This window comes from Heterocephalus glaber, unplaced genomic scaffold, assembly GCF_053883595.1.
Source record: "Heterocephalus glaber isolate CG9 unplaced genomic scaffold, H.glaber_assembly_v1.0 deba00001509, whole genome shotgun sequence".
NCBI lineage: Eukaryota > Metazoa > Chordata > Mammalia > Rodentia > Bathyergidae > Heterocephalus > Heterocephalus glaber.
In genome coordinates, this window is record NW_028258325.1 from 14378427 (window position 1) to 14398818 (window position 20392).

Below are 20392 nucleotides of genomic sequence, written 5' to 3' on the forward strand. Positions count from 1 at the left end.
AGGATTTGCCTTGATGCCTGGATTCACGGTGCATAGTACTTTTTCACATGGACCCCATTCCTAAGATGTACATCCACAGAAAACCAGTGGGTCCATGGAGATAACACAGGCACCATACAGTGAGGACAAAGAAATGAAGAAATCTCCACAAGCTGTAGGACGCTAGTACCGAGAAATCATATCAGTTGAAATCATCAGGACTATTCCTTGAACAGGGGAATTTACTGGCTGAAAGGCTGAGAAGGAAGGGCTTTGTGGTGAGATGCAAGCATTCAGCAAGTGCCAGGGACTTCCCCAATTTCAATGCTAACATCACTGCCTAGCAAACCCCTACCCAGTCTTTTGCTTTGAATATGGTTACTGATCCCCAAAAGTCTACTGTAATTAATTCTTGGCACCCCACTGCTAGGATGTGGTGGACTCTTTGGGAGGTTGGGCATAGTGGGAGATCCTTTGGGGACTGCTCCTATAAAATATTTTTCTTGCAACCTTGTGATAATTTATTTCTTCAGTAACTCTCAAAAAGTGTTTTTTTGTTTGTTTGTTTGTTTTATTTTGTTTTTTAAAGCAACCTTGATTCTAGTTGTCCTATACTTTGGTCTTTCCACACACATTTTTATCATTGCTGTTTGTGCATGAGGTGATGTAGAGAGAGGCAGCCCTAGCTGAGCCTGCAGAGTGTTATCTGGACTTGGAACCTACAAAACTGTGACCTAGATAAATCTTTTCTCTTTATAAATTTAGTTGTCTCTGTAACTACAGTTTTATAGTGACAAAAAACTAACTAAAACACTTTGAAGAACCATTCGAAGGTCTTCTCTTCTGTGAAGACTCCCAATCAATCAATCATTCCCCTCCTGAGTGCCTGTAGACTTCTATTTTGACATTGGACACTAACTTTGGATAGTGTTATCTATTCAGTATATTGAACTAGTTAACTCAGGCTTCCAGAACAAAATACTATGGACGAAGTTATTTAAACACAGGAATTTATCTCTCAGTTTAGAGGCAGGGGAGTCCAAGGTCTTGTTTCTAATGGACTCTTCTTGGCTTATAAATGGCAGCCATCTTCTCCTCACATGGCAGAGAGAGCTAGGGCTCTGGTGTCTCTCCCTCTTCTTGTAAGAACACTAGTCCTACTGGACTCAAGCCCTGCCTTTATGACTTTTTTACCCTTTAACTCATAGGCCCTATCTCCAAATATAGTCAGTTACATTGGGGATTAGCGGTTTCACATATGAATTTTGGAGGAGGGCACAAACATTCAGTCGGCAAACTACATTTACTCTATCTCCTTAAAATGATTTTTTGTTCATGTCCAGAACTAGGACACATCCCTATATGTAGAACATATTAAGTCTCAAAAGATACATTTTCATTGAAAAAAAAATGAGTGTGACATGAACAAAGAAATTCTAGATGAGGTAGATAGTAGTTTTGGATGCAAGTGTAGTTTTTTTTGTTATGTAGTTCTTGCACATGGTTATATCTCCCAGTATGAACCAGCAACTTCCCAAGGAAAATGCCGGCATGTAAACTCTCAAGAAGTAACATAATGAGGCTGGGCTCATGATCTAACCTATTGCATTATTTTATCCCTTAAAGACAAGGTACAGTATTTCAATAGTTTACCTAATTTCAATTTGAGTACTATGTTATAGAAGTAAATTCCTTTTTTAGTATTCAAAAGCAGGAAAGAACAATTTGAACATTAGACAAGCAACTGATTCTCTTATTTCTCATTGCACATTTTATTTGCCCTGACCATGACATTTGATTCAAAGTCCATAAAGAAGGAACTGAGGTTCATGGGAACTATCTACTTAACTTGTAGTTCTTAATAATTACTACCTTATTGCTTTAGGTTTTCCTCTTTAAGAACATTCTTACATTTAAAAGAAATGAAAAATAATGCCCAGTTTCATAAGTCTATTATAATCATAAATACAAGTATCATCTGATATTTCATTGGTTAAATCAAAGAAGAAAGCATGAAAAATATATGCAGTGCTATCATTTTCAACATTAGAATTGTAACAAAAAAATAAGAAAAGGAAGAGTCACCCAAAGACATAAAAAAGTAAAAGGAAAATAACCTTTTATTTCAGATGCTTATGGACACTATCATGTTAACGTATTTTCCTAATTACAATTAGAAATAACTTAAAAATTGTTCTAGGCAAATTATTTACAAAGAACCAGATAGGAATAAAACTTTATATTTCAATATCTGTGTCGACTGTCATTATGACAGTTACTGATTTCATACTCATGAGTCCTGTAGCACCTCCCACCCCTGTGCAATCTTCTTCAAGTATATCATGCTTTGTTTTTCTTTCTTCAGCCCACATCACCTTTAACTTTGAGCATATGAACACAGTTTGCTGTATAATTGACTCAAGTATGATATTTATTATTTATTTTATAATCAGCTACTTGTAAAATTTACACTGCTCATGAGCAGTGGTTTTTATTTTGTACTCTGTTACATCCAAGTTCATAAGACTGTGCCTGTCACGCAGGAGGCAGTAAATGAATATTCACTGCATTAGAGAAATAAGTAATGTGGCTATTTTTAAAAGATGAATGGCTCCTTGATTATTCCTGATTCAACATTCACTAACTAAATTTTGTCAATATTTATAAATAAAAGCCTATTTAAATATTGACACTTTTGCTAGTTTACAATATTAGCATTTTCTCTTTAAGTTTGATCTGAGGACTAATTTAAGGAAAATAAACAGACCAAAAATACCTGCTGATTCACTTTCAAAACAATAAGATGTAACTTCCAAAAATGTTATGTAGATTCAATGCAATTCCAAATAAGATCCCAGCAGCATACTTCACAGACCTGGAGAAAACAATCCAAAAATTCATTTGGAACAAGAAGAGACCCAGAATAGCAAAAGCGAGTCTAGGTAACAGAGACATGGCAGAAGGTATCACAACCCCCAACATGAAACTATACCACAAAGCTACTGTGATAAAAACAGCATGGTACTGGCAAAGAAACAGACCTGAGGACCAGTGGAACAGATTAGAAAAGGCACAAACAACTCCAGACACATTCAGCCACCTCATCTTCGATAGAGGATCCAAATACCCTCACTGGAGGAAAGATAGCCTCTTTAATAAATGGAGCTGAAAAAATTGGGTTTCAACTTGCCAAAGATTAAAACTAGACCTATATCTCTCTCCATTCACTACACTAAAATCAAAATGGATTAAAGATCTAAATATTGAAACAGAAACGCTGAACTGGTTGGAAAAGAGGTTAGGTAGAACTCTTGAAGACATTGGTGTACGAAAAGATTTTATGAACAAAACCTCAGTTGCCCATGAACTAGCACAAACAATCAACAAGTGGGATCTCTTCTTATTAAAAAGCTTTTGCACAGCAAGAGAAACCACCAGCAGTATGAAGCGACAACCCACAATGTGGGAAAAAAAATTCACCTGATGTTCCTCAGACAAAGGTCTACTATCTAGAATCTATAAAGAACTTAAAATAAAGTCAGACCTCCCAGTTTTAAAGACCAAACCAAAAATGGGCATCTGAAATGAACAGACATTTCTCAGACAAAGAAGTAGAGATAGTAAATAAACATGAAAAAATGTTCAACATCACTGGTCATTTGAGAGATGCAAATAAAAACATCAGGGAGATTCCACCTCACTCCAGAAAGAATAGCTGCTATCATGAAATCAACCAAAAAGAAATGCTGGCGGGGCTGTGAGGAAAGAGGAACTCTGCTCCACTGCTGGTGGGAGTGTAGGCTGGTGCAAGCACTGTGGAAATCAGTATGGAGATACCTCAAAGAACTAGGACTGGAAGTCCCATTTGACCAAGCTATTCCCCTGCTTGGTATCTTCCCCAAAGGATTAAAACAATCATACCACAGTGATAGATGTGCACCCATATTCATAGCGGCACAGTTTGTGATAGCTAAAACTTGGAAGCAGCCCCATTGCCCATCAACTGGAGACTGGATGAAGAAAATGTGGGGTTTTTTTTATAAAACTACTACTACTCAGCCATAAAAAATGAGAAATTAGAGACATTTAGAGCTAAATGGATGCACATTGAGGTCATACTCTGAAGTGAAATGAATAGGACACACATGTGTAAATACCAAATAGTTTCTCTCATCTGAGAAACTGAAAGTGTAAATAAGGACTAAAAGATGTAATAGATAATGTGAAATAGGAAGAAAAGGGGTAAAGGGGAGGGGAAAGTGGGAAGGGTAGGAGAAAGGAAAGAAGCACATGGAATTAATATAAGAAAATGAAAAGATGCAAACAAAGTCTTTGTAAATAGGGAGGGATGGAAGGGTTGAAGGGAGGGCAGGGGAATGGGGAAAACATAAGAACCAAGAGAGATTATGTAAAGGTGCAAATTTCCAATGATGAATGTCATTATCTTATATACCTAAAATGTACTAATAAAATTAATTTTTTTAAAAAAACAAGATATTATTGAAACAAACAGTAAATGTTTAAATTTTTTGAAATGCAGTACAAGGCACATGGTCATTGACCTCCCTCAAAATATTTCCCCTCACTTTGATCATGTTATCCCATCAATTATTGCCCCCTTTTTAAAGAGGTCTGAAAGTTCTCTGTCCTGAGTATCTTGAGTTGCACTCTTGTGTCTGCCTCAATGTCCTCAAAGGATTTAAAACATTTACCTTTCCTGGTCCTGTTGACATTGGGTAATGACCAGAAGTTGCAAGGTGCCATACTGATACACATGGTGGTTGAGGACAAACCATAATGCTTTTAGGAGGCTGCCTTTCTCTCGGATGGCACTCAGTAGGAACATTTGCCAGTTTTGATCTTACCTCTAAAGACACTCACAAAAGACTTCCAGAATTGCTTCAGAAAATGGCAAAAATAATGGGATAAGTGTGTTCAAAGCCAAGGGGAATATTTTGAGGGGTATTAATGGTAATAGGTTATTTATTGTAAAACATTTTTAAAATTTAAACAGGCATCACATATTTATGCCATATCTTTTATATTGATGATCCACATTGTATATATTAATGATTTATCTCCATTACTTCATTGTCCTTTGACTGTTCCACTTTTATATCTGTTCATTTACTTCCATATATTCAATTAATTTTTCTATTGCTTGCATCTAATTAGCTCAAACCAACCTTTGTGCTGCTTAATGATAAGATTTTGTACTGAATACAAGAAAAACATCATTTGATCAGGCATAATCAGAGCCCAGCAAAAACAGATTTGAGAAGTCTGCAGGTTTTCTCTGTCATACACTTGCTCTCTGTTGCCTTTTAGTTGCAGTGCCAACTCTGCCCTTGCTAACCATCCTCACTACATCTTTCTCTGATTGTTTGGCTATATTTTGCCTTCCCAGTTCTTAGCACCCTTTGGAGGCAAGTCTAGGAGTTACAAGATAAAGTCTTATGTTGTGAAATTATTAGAAGGCTCTAAGTTATTCAAATATATGTGTGTTTAGGATGACAGGACCATTCACAAAACTGAGTTACAGAACCAGCCTTCCCTGGGTGAAACACAAGTGAAAACTGGGCAGGAGACCTTGGAGTAAGTCTTTCTCCAACCATCACCAGATACTTGGCCTTGGTCCGTTGCTTTTCATGATTAACAGCCACGTTTACTCTCGTGAGCTGTGACAAAATGTCTAAGAGAGGGCTGTGTACACTATGTGGTACCATCCCAGAATGCTGCAAATTCTGTTCTGAACATTAAGGGTTCATTAAACTGTAAATAACAGCTAAATAATAAAAACTATAATAAACATGTTCTATAAAAGCATGGCTAAATAAACAAATGTATATAATGAATCCTCACATAATGTACATAATGAATATACTAATGTATATAATGAATATGGTAATGTACATAATCCTAATATGCTAATGTACATAATGAACCTTCATAAAAAAGTAATATGCTTTCCTCATAAAATATATTGCTAATAGGAGACTCTTTTCTTGATATTCATTGATTCTACAGTTCTGCAGAAGAAAATATTTGGTAAATATTGGGCTTTAGAAGGCTCAATTATTTTTATAAAATATATAGTTAACTATAATTATTTAATCTACTTAAAAAAACTTCTTTAGAGAAAATGCAGATTATATGATGTGAATAATCATGTTCGTTTAGATAAATAACTTGGAATTTTGAAAGTTTTAAGTATTTTTATGAAATATATATTTATTCTTTAATTCTTTTCACAGGAGCAAGAAGGATAAAATATTTGGATAAGTATAACAAAAATGAATTTTATGGAAATTGTAAAATATTATTTAGAGAAATTAAAGAATACTTAAATAATAAAAGAAGCCTTCTGTGTTCCTAGATTATAAGACTTGGGATTTTGTAGATAGCAACTATTATCAATTGATCAATAGACTCAACACAAGACATACTGCAATTCTGGGTTTGCTTTGTTATTTTGCAGAAATTGCGATTTTTCCTAAAATTCATACTGGAATTGTGTTAGCTAATTTGGTGTCATACTGAGTTAAATTGTCCCAGCCAGGTGCTAAAACATTATGTATGGTTGTATCTTCGAGAATTTAGCATTTGAATTAGCAGACTAATATTTACTCTCACAAATGTGTTTTTCTTTTTTTTAAATTTTGCTGTACTACAAGTAGATATTAGCAGTGAAAATATAAAAGCCATTCTACGAAAAAATAACTTTTCATAACCAAAATATTGGAAAATAACAATGGTAAATACTCTCCATACTATAATCTTAAAAGAATATATTTTCATTTGCTAATCCCTCTAAAACATTTCCTAATAATACTACACCATTTTCTTTCATAAAACATTTAAATTAACAAAATATCTCACAATCCATATAATTTTGAACAATTTCTTCCTATTTCACAACATCTATAATACTTTTTGATCCTTATTTATACTTTCAGTTTCTCACACCTGAGAGACAATGTGATATTTACACATATGTGTTCAATTTATTTCACTTGAGTACGGTTTCAAAAAGTGCCTCTAGTTTATCATCTTTATGGCTGAGTAGTACTCTATTTTATATATAAAAAAAAAAACCCACATCTTCTTTATCCAGTCACAAGTTGATAGGCATTTGGGCTGTTTCCAAGATTTAGCTATTACAAACTGTGCCACTATAAACATGGGTGCACATATGCACATTGAGGTCATACTCATAAGTGAAATAAGTAGGACACACATGTGTAAATACCAAATAGTTTCTCTGGTATGAGAAACTGCAAGAGTAAATAAGGACCAAAAGGTATAATAAGTAATGTAAAATAGGAAGAAAAAGTCCAAAAGGGAAGGAGAATGGGGCAGGGCAGGGGGAGAGAGGGACAAAAAATTGGGAGAGAAGGAAAAAACGAAAACAAAGTTTTTTTAAGTAGGGAGGGTGGAGGAGTGGAAGGGAAGAAAGAGAAATGGGGAAAAAACAAGAGCCTAGATATATCGTGTACAAACTCCCAATGATGCATGTGATCATAATGTATACCTAAAATGTACCAATAATCTTAATGGGATTTTAAAAAGAATATGGCTTCATCCATTTACCTAATAGTGCATCCATTTACCTAAAAATGTCTTCTTTATGGCTGAATAGTGTTCCATTATATTTTTTTTTAAAAATCTACATTTATTTTATCCATTCATCAGTTGATGGGCATTTGGGTTATTTCCAAGATTGAGCTATTAGAAACTGTGCTGCTATTAACATGGGTGTGTATATATCGCTGTGGTATGATTAATTCTTTTGAGAAGATGCCCAGAAAGGGAATAGCTGGGTCAAATGGGACCTCTAATTCTAGTTTGTAGAGGAATCTCCATACTGATTTCCATAATGGTTGCACCAGTCTACACTCCCACCAACAGTGAGCAGGGTTCCTTTTTCCCCACGGCCCCTCCAGCATTTGTTATTGGTTGACTTCTTGATATTAGCCATTCTTTCTAGAGTGAAATAGAATCTCAGCATCATTTTAATTTGCATCTCTTGAATGACCAATGATTTAAACATTTTTTCATGCATTTATTTGCCATTTCTACATCTTCATCTGAGAAGTATATATTCATTTCAAATGCCCATTTTTGGATTGGGTCTTTAAATTTGGGGGGGCTAATTTTTTTCAGTTCTTTCTATGTTCTAGTCTTTTGTCTAAGTAACCACAGGCTAAATTTTTTTCCCATACACTGAGTTGGTTGTCTTTTCACTCTTGGTGGTTTCTTTTGCTGTGCAAAAGCTTTTTAATAAGATCAGGTTCCAGCTGTTAATTCTTCATAGTATTTTCCATGTGGTCTGGGTTTTGTTCATGAAGTCTTTGTGTACTTCTATGTCCTCAAGAGTTCTACCTATTATAGCAGATTTAGTGTTTTTGTTTTAATATTTAGATCTTTGATACATTTTGATTTTAGTTTAGTTCATGGTGAGAGACACAAGTCTAGTTTTAGTCTTTGGCATGTGGAAAGTCAGTTTTTCCAGCACCATTTATTAAAGAGGCTGTCTTGCTTTCAGTGAGGGTGTTTGGCCCATTTGTCAAAGATAAGATGGCTGAATGTGTCTGGAGTTGTTTCTGCATCTTCTAATCTGTTCCACTGATCCTCAGATCTGTTTTTTTTGCCAGTGCCATGCTGTTTTTATCACAGTAGCTGTTTTTATCACAGGGATTGTGATGACTCCTGCCTTGCCTTTATTGCCCAGAATTGTTTTTTACTACTGTAAGATGAGTATCAGAATGGCTAATAATGTAACTGTGAGGGAGCAGATGAGTCCTTTCTCTATCTTCTTGAGTCTCGACATCCATTTTCTCCTCCTTTCAAACTCCAGAGCTACTGGTTCTTTGTCCACTGAGCCCTAAGACTCACAGCAGTGCCTTCCCACCGCTCAGAGATGAAGGAGCTGTCCCTCCAGATTCCTGGTCTGCACTTTGCAGGGAGTAAACAGTGAGATTTCTCAGACTCCATAATTCTGTGAGCCATTTCCCTCAATAAATCTCCTCTTATAATTATGTACTTATTTTATTACTTCTCTCTTCCTGGGGAAACCTAATACAAATTTGCAAAATGTCTAAAATAATCAAAACAATTTTGTAAAAAGAGAACAAAACTGAGAGACCTTAACTTCCCTCTCAAACTTACTATAAAGTTAGTTATCAGTACAGTGTGGTACTGGCAAAGGGGGGCATTTAGGTCAGTGGATCAGAGTTGATTCTGGATAAATCTTCACATTTATAGTTATTTGATTTATAACAAAAGCATCAAGGCAATAAATTAAAGAAGGAGCTTGGTAAAGAGAGGGTATCCTGGCAATAATATGAATATTATTGTTGCCAAATATTTACCACAATAATATGAACTTAGTTTCTCTCCTTACATTATGCATAAAATTAATCGATATTGTTATAGACTTCAGCATAAGTTATAAATGAATAAAACACTTTGAAAATGGAATGGAATAAAATATTCTGGATCTTGGATTAGTCACTTTAATTATGACACATAAAAGCACAGTTTATAATAAAAAATTATAATTAGATTTCATCAAAACTCAATACACAGCCACTTAGGCTGATACGTACCCGTAACAGCGGAACTCTGGGAAGCTGCAGCAATAGAATCACAAATTTAAGCTCAATTTAGGAAACTTTGCAATCTGTCTCAAAATTAAAAATTAAAAATGGCCTGAGAATGTAGCTCAGTGTGAAGGACTTGGGTTCAGTCCCCCATATTGAAAAAATAATCCATACACTTGTCTCCAAACACATCAATAAGAAAATGAAAAAATAAGCAATAGGCTAGAGTAAAATGCCTGGTAAAGCACGTATCTGATAATAATTTACATCTTGAATGGAGAGAGAATGTGTATGCTTCAACAATATGCAAACAGGGCCGGGGATTTAGCTCAGTGGTTCCACTGTCTGCCTCACAAGCGCAAGGTCCCAAGTTCGATCCCCGGTAACATACACACACAAAAAAAATGCAAACAAGTAACCCAATAAACTGGACAAAATATGTGAACAGAAACTTCAATGAAAAATTTACAAATGACTAACAAGTCCAACGGAAAAGCTTAACAACACAAATCATTAGGAAAGCATAATTAATTCTAAAGTGCAGGAACTTTTTAAACCAACTAGAATGGCTATAATAGTAAAGACCAAAAATAACAAATGAATTTGAGAAACTAGGTTGCTAATGATATTGGATGTTTGTGTCACTATTTTGGATAAAGGTTTGTAGAAGTTGAACATAGATTTGCCAAATGACCCAGACATCCCATCCTAGGTAGCTAGCCAAGAGAACTGAAGAACTATTTAGATACAAAGAACTTAATATAAATATTCTTAGTGGCTTTATTCAAAAAAGCCAAAAAATTGAAACAGACTTAATAATTCGAAGCTAATGCACATATAAACACATGGTATGTCCATGAAATGCAACACGGTTCAAATGTAAAAGATAGCAAACTACTGATACCTGATACACTGTGGCAAAATTCCAAAACATTACACTAAAGGATGAAAGCCAAGCACATAAGACAGGTACTGTACTGGTCTCATTTAAAACACACACACGTCAGTGGTTTCTTGCAGCCATGGGGAATGGGGTAAGAGATTTAGGGGACACAGTTCAAAGGTAGTGGTTCTGAGTGATCATTCTGGGGTGATGGAACTGTTGTACAACTGATTGACTGTGAGAGCTGCAAGACATACAAACTTACCCCAAACCATTGACTTTTATGCTTGAAATGGGTTAAATAAGTGAAATATGCCTCAACGAAGTCATATATAAAAATGAATTTATTAGTTTGCATTAAGGACAGAGTTCTAAAGCACTTCTGATTCTTTTCCTTTTGCTTTTGTTTTTGTTTTTTTCAGTGCTAGTGATTGAACCCAGAGCCTTGTGTGTGCTAGGCAAGCATTGTACTACTGACCTACACCAAAAGCCCTTTTTATTTTGTTTTTAGTTAGTGTCTACCAGCTTGCCTAGGCTGGCCTCAAACTTGCCATTCCCTTCTCTCAGTCCCTGTCCCCCATAGCTAGGGATATAATCATGGACTGTCATATCTAACTATTTTGTACTCTAATCTGTGATAATTCTTCCATTGTTGATTTAAAGTATTTTCCAAAACAAAAGACCAAAAGGCAATGAAACCTAGTTTTTGATACTGTAAAATCCAATGAAGACAGGTTTTCAGAAACACTTCTGCTCCAGAAAGTAAGATACAACTATGAAGTTCTGTTTTCAAATCACCTTATACAATTTATCAATTCATTGCTGCTGACAACAACAACTACCATACTTTCACTGTTTTTAGAATATATTGTTATAATGAAGCTTCTATTTTAAAATAAATAGAGCTAAAAATAAAGTGACATAAGGGCTTACCATTTGATAAAAGAAAAATAAAATAAGAAATAGAATGAAAGTTTCATGCCCAAGCCTAATAGGTCATTCACAATGAGGTCATTTATCAAGCAGCAAGAACTAAAAAGCTTAAAAATAAACATTAAATTCAAAAAAGATATTTACAGTAATAAATTTGGAAATTTTTAGAAATGCTTCATTAAGTTGTATTTGACTATCACTTATCACTCCTAATTTTTTCAATGAGGCCCTTGCAGTTAGAGTGTATCATAAAATTTAAGATGACAAGACATATAATTCAGTGAGCCTTTAAGCAAGAATGTGTTTGCAAAATCAAAACTTGGATGCATTCTTATTATTATTTTCAAAGAAATAACTTTAGCACAGGTGCCAGACTCAAAATTCAGAACAGAAGTTAAAACAATTAAAGTCTCATTGAGAATTACTGATAATAATATAAAATAAACATTCTGCCTAGATAAGCTACCATTGTGAAAGAGACTAAAGCAAGCAGAATTCCAAGCCTCCTATTTTTCACATATTATTAGCAACATTTGCAAAGAGTTAAGCTAAATTAGATCAGAAGCAAGGAATCAAGGGTCCAGAAAAGAATAAGATAATAGGACATATTCCTTTTTCCTGCAATATATAAAAGTGGCTTTTGTCAGGGTCATAATATCCATAGGAAGAACATTAATGACATTCAATCCAATAATCATGAAAAGAGCTGAAACTCTAATCCTTGAAAATGTTTTCTGAAAAATAAATAGGTTGCCATTTTGAAATATCCATAGAGAGTATAATTGGATGAATAATTCACTAAATAAATGTCTGTATAAAAATAAACAAAAGCTACACAGTGTCTGCTGTTATTCTGTCACCACTGAAAAATGCACAAAAGTTATTATTTTATTGTAGATTATTAAAAATTTCAAAAGATTTACAGCAACTTTTCTAACATAAAAGCTTAGTATTAATAATTTCAAAATATACTCTGCAGTTTATACTAACACTGTTTTCCATAGCTCATTACCAGATGCCAATGACCTAATTTTAAAAACTTTGTTTGATTCAAAAGATACAATAAAATATGTGCTCATAAGAAAGATCTCACAATAGGAGAGAGTCATAATATATTTCTCTACTAACTATCCATAGTATCGCTCCAGAATTATAAAAGTAGACAAAATTTTAGTCAGATTTGTTATTTAAATTTGTTACTTAAAGTTACTTTATAACTGAATGTTGTCACAATGCTAGAAAAACATTAAAGCAAGGAAGACTTTGTTCTATCCACAGAATCAATATATATGCTCCATCATTAGGATTAAACAATAAACAATGATTCAGTGTTTACATCTGTGAATTCACAAGTAAAAAATATCTCCCATTATATGCATATGCTCTCCAGAAATAACTAGACTTTGAAGATACCATTGATGTTTGAATACATATATTATAAATTATTAGTTATTTCAGGCACAGCTTCAAAATCAAGACCATTTATGAGGCAGAAAATTTAGTCGGTCACCATTCCCTTTCAAAATGCTGAATTCATTTTTTGGTTAATGTTATGATTAGACAACTAATCTTATCTTATGAAAACATGTTATTTTTTTGCGAACTATTTCACCATTGAGATTGTCACCAACCAGCTAGGTAGAAGTTAAAAGTCAGAGTGCAAAAGTGGTTCTTTATGGACAAAACTTCATTAATTATGTTAATGATAATAATATCTAATCTTTTCTCATGCAATATCTTACTGAACCTTCACAAGAGGACTAGATGTCATTAATTCTCTTTAAAAATAATTCAATTCTTTACACATAATGAATTCTCTTTGCACATAATTAATTCTCTTTATGAATAAGAAACCCATGTTTAGCAAAATCTGCTGACACATGATCTTTTTGGAAAGAGGTATACTGGTCTCTTGCTTTTTCTGAAGTTGCATTTCACTCTTTATATTTCCCCTTTTTATCTACTTGGTTTTGAAGTTGAGAAGATAAAGAGGGTAGAGAAACCTTAAATAGAAGGTGACTATTTTGCTTGTTTGCTTCCTCCTATCAGATTAACCTCCTAACACACCCTCCTCGCCCCTGCCAGAGTGATGCTCCCATTCATCTGTCACTGAAATGACACCTGCCATGGTCTCCAGGTTTTAACTGAACCTTGTCCAATGCAGCAGGTTCTACCAACCCTGCCCCACTGGCTTTCACAGGAAGCTGTTGCTCGTGTCTTCCCTCACCACAAAAATGCATCTTCACGGACGCATCCTCAAGCTTTCATATTTCTACACTTCCCCAGTAGAGGCCACAGTTCCTCAGGATTATCAAAAAGTACTTGGAATCAGAAAGAGTGGGGAAAATACCTTCCTAAACAATCTGAGGAAGCTAACAATGGTTTCTCCTGTGTTCTGTGCTTATTCCTTTTGGGTATGGAGTGTACTTTTGTTTAAGTTACAGAAAAGTCAGTTACGGGCATTTTTAAAGGCCGTTGTCTATCCTACATTTAATGTACATTTAATGTACATTTCACATTAAATGAAATATAGATGTTCACTACCTCACTCCCAAAAGTCAGATCCCTTGAATAATTCGTGCAATAAAGAATTATGTTGTCTAGAGGATACATACCTCCTATTCCTCCCTATTTACAGGTGGAGGGATACACAGTAGAGAAACAGGCTTCATCTTCTCACTTTGTACTTCTTCCAACAAAGCCTGAGTTATTTGGACCATGGAGTCCTTAGATCAAGACTCTTCATTATCGTAATTTATCTGTCCAATATTTTCAAGCACAGACACAGTATCTTTTATCCCTCAAGCCCTGTATTTGTCACTTTCCCACTACTATGACAAAATAACTGACACTGCAACTTTAAACAGGAGAGGTTTATTTTGATTCACATGGTTGATTGGCTCCAAGGCAGAAACAGCATGTCAAATGGGCATGGTGGAGAAAAGGTGCTGAATTTCTGGCAGTCAGGAAGCTGAGAAAGCAGGGAACAGAAGAGCAAGGGACAAGAGTACACCCTTCCATGTCACACCTCCTGACAGCACACTAAGCCGCAAATTCATCATTGGTTAATCTACTGATTAGTATTAATCTTACTGATTAGTATGATCCAGTTACACTCCCAACCCCTCACTCTTGAATACATGAAATTTGACATCTAAACTATTGCAGTTCCAAGGGATGACAGAAATCAAGAGAAAATCCAAAATTTTCTTTAGATGGGCTATTTCAAGATTTTGATATAAGAGCAAGGAGCATTCATAAGTGAATTTGACTAAGACCTATGCTATCTTTTCAACATATGATATCAAGAATGAAGATATTTTGATCTCTATCTGCCTAACTCCTATCTGTCTCCAAATCTAGTGTGGAAGCAAGGCATCTATACCCTTACCCTAAATTATCAGCATTTCATTCAATGTGCTTCACACTGAGGATACAACTCTAAGAAAGCCAAAGTCCTAGAGAGCTTTCTGTCATTAAAATATATACCTTAGTTTAGTCTCTCACCTGAAATATAACGTTTTCCTACCTTCCAATATAATAACATTAAAGTGATTTTTGAAATTATATTAAGGAAAAAATGGGAGTGGTTTTCAGTCAACTGTGGATGCTAAAAATTTTCTTTCTATAAGGCCAAAAGTATTCACATGTCATTAATCTCACCATCAGTTTTTGAGTCCTTAAGCAAATAGTTGTTCAGCACAATTCAGATAGGATTCAGAAAGCACACAGGGAGAAAAAAAATTATGCAAATAAATACAAAGGGTACACTTAGCTATTGCTGGAAGACCTTCCACTGAGAGTGGTAAGAAGGTAGATGAAAATGACTCTTCAGTGCAAGAGACATTCAGGGTTCCCTCCATGAGCAAAAAAGTTGGAAGACATCTGCTTATCTTTCATGAGGCCGTCTGGCACTGGCAAGCAAAGATAATAGGGAGTCCTGCTGCTACTGAATTCACTCTCAGCAGATAGCCAGGAAAAATTCTCTATCCCATACCCAACAGGACTTTGCAAACATACACTTCACACAATTCTTCTCTACCTTCCCTTACTGCCAACAAAGTCTTTCTGCCCTCCAAGGTGTCATACAATATTCCTTTATCATCATTCCTGTCTTTTGTTAAGGGATATGTTTTATATCTTGCTTTTTTCAGAGTTATCTTATACTGATTCTCAAGAGTCTGGCTTTTCATAACAAAATTCATCTCAAGAAAATGTTATATTTTCTAAACTATTGACTAATGGACTATCAGAACATAATTGCTTATCTGTACTATACTAATTCTAATTTTTCCTGAAGCAATCTTATGGTTCTAGCTAATGCTATGGTCTCATAGAAAAAGAAAATGCTAAGTAGAAGGGGTACTACTTAATTTTATGGGCTTTTGTTTTCACTGTAACTCTTGATATCCCTAAAATACTGACAACTTGCCAGGCATTACACCAAGAAATTCCACTTGCTTTATCATAAACATCATACACTCTGTACACTGCATGCTCTGATGATTTCCATTTTACAAATTAACAAACTGAAGCTAAGGTAATATTCTGGAGTCTATGCAGCTCAAGAGTATATTTGACTACTGTGTGAAACCATTTAACAGTCCCCAGTGCATCTAAAGGACAGAATGTAACCTCCCTGATGTGAAACATCGGACCCTTCATATCTAGATCAGCCTTTGTTTTTAGCATCATTTCTCACCCTCTCATGTACTCTCTGCTTCTCACCCAGATGCACAGACATTTTGACTTTGCCTGAACTCCCTGGTTTTGAAAATTATAACGTTACTCATGCCACAAGTCTCTCTCTACATTTCTCCTTCAATCTAAGAACTTACTTCTTGGAGTTAAGCCCTCCTTGAGGAGAACTTCACCAATTTCCCTTGGCAGAGCTAAGTGTTCCCTCCTTTGTGTGCACTGTGTCCATCCCTATCTTGCAGAGCCATCCACACTGAAAGGCTTAATCTACCAATGAATGTCTCATTAGTAAATGGGCTACTTCAAGGAAGAAAGTGTGGAAAGATGAAAAGAAATATGAATCAAGTATTGGATATATATCAAGTACACTGATAGATACTTTCTTAGGTATTTACACCGATAATACATTCTTTCCTATGTTTTCACTTCTACTTAATCTTTAGAAGCCTTGAAATATGTATCTTTCCATATATATATATATAAATCAAAGGAACTGCCTAGTAAGATAGATCCAAAATGTTGAACCACTTCTGGCTCTAGAACATATACAGCTTGGATTCTTCTTAGCAGCTTTAGCCCATTGAACAACATTTGTCATGTAGCGATGTTCAATAAATGTATGGCAGATGGAATAATTAATAATGTGTGCAAACACTTGCACAATAATCATCTCATTGTACTTCACATTAGATATGAATAAATGATGCTAATGTAAATAATGATGTCTATTTTGATGATTAGAAATTTAAAGAGCCATATTTTAAAAATAGACAATAAGATACTATTCAGGTAAATTATGTAAGAAGTTACTTAAATGAACCTTGGGGATCTTTACAGAGTCCAGAGACTAAATTATTGAGGTCCAAAAGCACCCTAATTCTGCATGGATTTTGTGCATTATTTCTATGAATTTTTCATGGACTTAAAAAAAATAGTTTCAAATTGTCTAAGACTCAAATGATTAAGAATCACACCCTATATTGTTAACATTTGTTTTCACTCTAGTGTTATATAATTATAAATAAATACAATATTCACATACATGCTTTTATATCTGAGCCATGATGTTATGAAACAGTAATGTAAATGGAACTAGAGATTGAGCATACTGGAAAAAGTTATATATTGGTTTTAAAGCCATGGTAATACACTCCAACCCGAGAATTTCTATCTTTGTTAAAGTACTCATATTGAATTGAAATGCTACCTTTTATTGGTTTGTTCTTTTTGTTTTTGAAGTAGATCTGGGTGGAAGGACTATTTTTTTTTCCTCAACTTCTCAATTGTGAGCAGAAACACGTTGACAGGTATTCACAGAAATATAAACTTCAGGCTAGACACTGGTTTCTCTCCTCACTTTCAAGTCATGTTCTAAGAATTCATAAGTAGCTCCCAGCTTCATTAACTCTTGTTGCTTGTGTAGTTTGAATGTATCTACCGTGAGGCGCCTCGAAGAAAGCACACCTCAGATAATGTTCTATTTCCAAGAAATTGGATGTCAAAGCCAATATTTACTTAGATATTTGACAGAAAGTAATAAAATGCATCCAAACCAGAAAAGATGAAGGTAAGCTGTCCCCATTTTCAGACATGATCTTACATAAAGAAAACTTTAAACTTCAGGACAAAAGAAAAAAATCTGTTAGAGTCAATAAACAAATTTAGTAAAATTGTAGGATATAAAAGCAATTTTTAAAATCAGCAAAATATTTATACATTAAGAAGGAATATCTGAAAAAATAAATTTAAAATCTCATTTGCAGGAGTTTAAAATAAATACAGTTTTCAGAAATACATTTAAACAAGGAGGTAAAAGATCTATATATCAAAAACGACAAAACACTGATGAACTTAAAGAAGATTTTAAATACACAGAAAAATAGCCTGTGTTCAAGAGGAAGACTATGAACCCAATGTCTATGACAGTTAACTGATGGTGTCAATTTGAGTAAGAAACGCCCAGCTAAATTGGATCAGCACAGTTGTGGGTGTGGCTGAGGGAATTACTGTAGACAGAAGATCCACCCTGGGTAAACTTGTTGCCTAAACTGCATAAAAGAGAAATGCAGAAGGAAAGCTGCTTCTGTTTCCTGTTTCCTTGGAGGTGCTCCAGTCTTCATCTTCACCTTGGACATCATCTCCTGAATTCCAGTGCAGACTCTTCAGCCTCCTGCTGTGGACTTGCAGGGGTCGCCGCACTGAACTCCCGGGCGTTCCACTGACCCTTCGCACCTCCAGGGAGCAGACAGCCGTTTGGTACTCTCGCACCTGACTGCAGGCGGCCCTTGTAAGCCCTTGTAAGCCCTTATATTATATATCTTGTATTAAATCTATGTCTCTAGTGACTCTGACTGATGCGATGTCCATGCTAACCAAAGCTATCCACAGATTCAGTACGTGCCCTATCAAAATCCCGATGGCATTTTTACAGAAAAAGGAAAACAAACAGACAACTTGTTATTTGTATAGAAGCACAAACAGCCCAAAGTGAACCATAACAACAAAAATCGAGAAAAAAAGAACCTGGAGGCACTATACTAAAATAATTTCAAAATAATACTAAATTATGATCTTCTATTTATCTGTTGATAAAACTTTAAAATAATTGAGTTCTATATTACATTATCTCAGCAATGTTTTTCCCCTTGTCAAACCATTTTTCTCCTCTACATGTAATTATATAATCTCCAAATAAAACTAAAAAAGAAAACCTAGTAAAATTTTTTCATCTAATAAAATAAAGAAAAATACATTTAAAATAATGGAATATTAGGTGTTTTTTTTCCAGAAAACTAAGCTTATCATTAAATTAGCCTGCCTTCACTTGATTAGAAAAAAAATCATCAAAGGTCAAAGAGAAAATAAGATCTTATACATTAAAGCTCACCTTCCCATAGGAATTATAAATTAAATTTTAAACAATCTCAATAAAGTATTGGACACGAGGGAGGGAGCAAAGAAAGGCATAGTTTCTTTCAAACAGCTTGAATACTACACAAATTACACACCAGGCTTGGCTAGAGATACTCTCTGTTAGTTCCTAAGGGAAATGAATGCACTTTAGGAAAAATAAAAAGTGGCTTTGCTTTTTTTTTAAACAAAAAAAATGAATGTAAATCTTCTTCATAGAAGCTTCGAAGTCTCAGAATCGCAGAATGACTTTAGACAGCTCCACAGAAACAAAGCCAAACAACACACGGCGGGAGAGTTGGCAGAAGTTAACTTGAAAGGAATGGAAAATGAACATTTCCATTTCACCTGGATTTCTAGAGGAGTTCAATTTGATTATTTGTTTTCCTTCTCTAAAAGCTAAAGTATCTTTTGAAATTTTTATTCTTGTCTATGAAAGAAATACATTTCTATCAAGAGAATGAGACACAAACATAGCTTTACTGTGAAACATGTTTTGATATTCTTGAATGGTTTTTCTGTTCAATTTCAGAGTAAATTACTTCTATTTGCAAATAGTAAATGGAATTACAAAGGCATTTATGTCAATAAGGACAAATATTTATTTACATTTTCATGTGCACTCTAGGCAAGACCTTCTAACAGTAGCACGGTCTCTGTCAGCCCATGGGCTGGTCTGCTATGACCATTGTCGTTAATGGTGCATCAAGTTAAAGTACATTTTGGTAGCCCTGAAAGGAGAATACCCAAGTGAAGCAACTTCCAAACTCAGGACTCTTAACAATAAAAGATTTTCCCACCAGCGCATATTTGGCATTGCAGGCAGATAGGAAGCAAGAGAAAGTAAGTTGAGTATGAATAGTGTGCTTATGAGTTTCTCAATCAGTTCTAACTGTAGCTAGCAGGGTTGTGCAGCTTTTTGTTCTTTTTACCCATTCGGTTCACTTTGGGGGGGATTCTGTCAGCTCCTTGTCGATATTCCTGGACTCTTGCAATTGTTGTCTCTTCTACCTGGTCTCTAAAAGCTCCGTCTGTATCCCTACACTATCAGATTTCTGTCCAAATCTCAAAAAGCTGCTCTGGCTGTGTAAGCTGCAGAATGAATATGTAAAGGAATTAACGTCCTCCTACCCAGGGCCTGACTAGTGAGAGTCAATACATAAATATCTAGTTCTATCATTCTTCAGCTTGTGATTTGAAAGTATGTATTTTCTACTCTTTCTTAAATTTCTCTAAAAGATCAATTTCCAGTTACCTACAGCAGTGGATGCTAAAGCCACTGTTTTAAGGTTTCTTTGCATCACTTTTTCATTTGCTTATGAGTATTTTCTTCACATCTAAAATGATTTTAGTTTGCCTTCTATCTGAAAATCTATTTCCAGGAAAA